This window comes from Tachyglossus aculeatus, chromosome 4 (assembly GCF_015852505.1).
Source record: "Tachyglossus aculeatus isolate mTacAcu1 chromosome 4, mTacAcu1.pri, whole genome shotgun sequence".
NCBI classification, from domain to species: Eukaryota; Metazoa; Chordata; class Mammalia; order Monotremata; family Tachyglossidae; genus Tachyglossus; species Tachyglossus aculeatus.
In genome coordinates, this window is record NC_052069.1 from 70,806,154 (window position 1) to 70,807,408 (window position 1,255).

The following is a 1,255-nucleotide window of genomic DNA, read 5'->3' on the forward strand; positions in this document are numbered from 1 at the left end:
CCGCTTGTCTGCTGTGGGACCTTGGGCAAATCACTTCACTTCTCTGGGCCTCAATCACCTCACCTGTAAAATGGGAATTAAGACTGTGAGCCCCTTGTGGGATATGGACTGTGTCCAACCTGATTAGCTCACACATCTACCAGAACTTAGTACAGAGTACTAAGTACTTAGTATAGAGATTTCTCTTGTCTTTTGTTGTCGAGTTGTCACTGATCCATAGTGACCCCATGGGTACATCTGTCCCAGAATTCTCCACCTCCATATGCAATCATTCTGGTAGTGTATCCACAGAGTTTTCTTAGTAAAAATATGGAAGTGGCTTACCATTGCCTCCTTCCGCACAGCAACTTGAGTTCCCGCCCTAGACTCTCTCCCATGTCGCTGCTGCTCATCACGGGTGAATTTTGACTTGTAGCAGATTGCCTTCCACATGCTAGCCATTGTCCAAGCTAGGAATGGAATGGTTATGCCTCTGCTTGACTCTCCCTCCCATAGTCGAAACTGGTAGAGTACTGGTAACTCTCCAGGTATGACTCTGAGAGGGGAGTATGGAGTCTGGCACATAGTAAATGCTTTACAAATACCATTAAAAAAAAAACCAACAGAAACAACAAAAAACAACCTCTAAAGGAAAATTACTGTGGGAACAGACTGTATAAGCACGGGAACAAACTGAAACGGAAACGATTTAACCAAAGGAACGGACTCTAAGTGAAGGGGCAATCTTAGAACCCCGACAACAAATTATTAGGCCCGATTTTAACCCTAGACCCCTTCAGTTCTCACCTGGGGTCTCTAGTGCAAATCCTCCCATTCTTAATCCCCCAAATTCAAATTTCTCTTTTTCTCAAAAATGTTTTGAGGGTAGTTTACTGAATATCCTAAGGCAAGGAAGGAAGACCTGATCTTTGAAAGTTTATCTGTTTACAACCTGGATGTTTACAAATTTTGGCCTGACATCTTAAAATTTTGCACATCATGGTTTAAATCCTTATCTTTCAGTCTTTCAATATTCACCCCACCCTCAGACACTCAGCTCTTATATACATATCTGTAATTCATTAATTTTTTTATCAGTGTCTATATGAATATCTGCCTCCCCCTCTAGACAGTAAGCTGTTGTATTTTACAGTTTTTGCACTCCTAGCACTTGGTAAATACCATTGCTTGATTGATTTCAACTTCTATTTCCTTGTTTTCCTGTTAGTCTTTTCCCTTGCATGACTTTTTTTCCCCTAAACCACACTAAGCACCT

At 41.4% G+C, this 1,255-nt stretch overlaps 1 non-coding gene across 1 annotated transcript; it reads right to left on the reverse strand.

The window, feature by feature from the left end:
• Positions 1-407: 407 nt before the first annotated feature.
• On the reverse strand, positions 408-545 carry LOC119927776. The gene has a single exon (XR_005450748.1). It is a non-coding gene; the product is annotated as a small nucleolar RNA SNORA7 (small nucleolar RNA).
• Between the last annotated feature and the right edge of the window lie 710 nt (positions 546-1,255).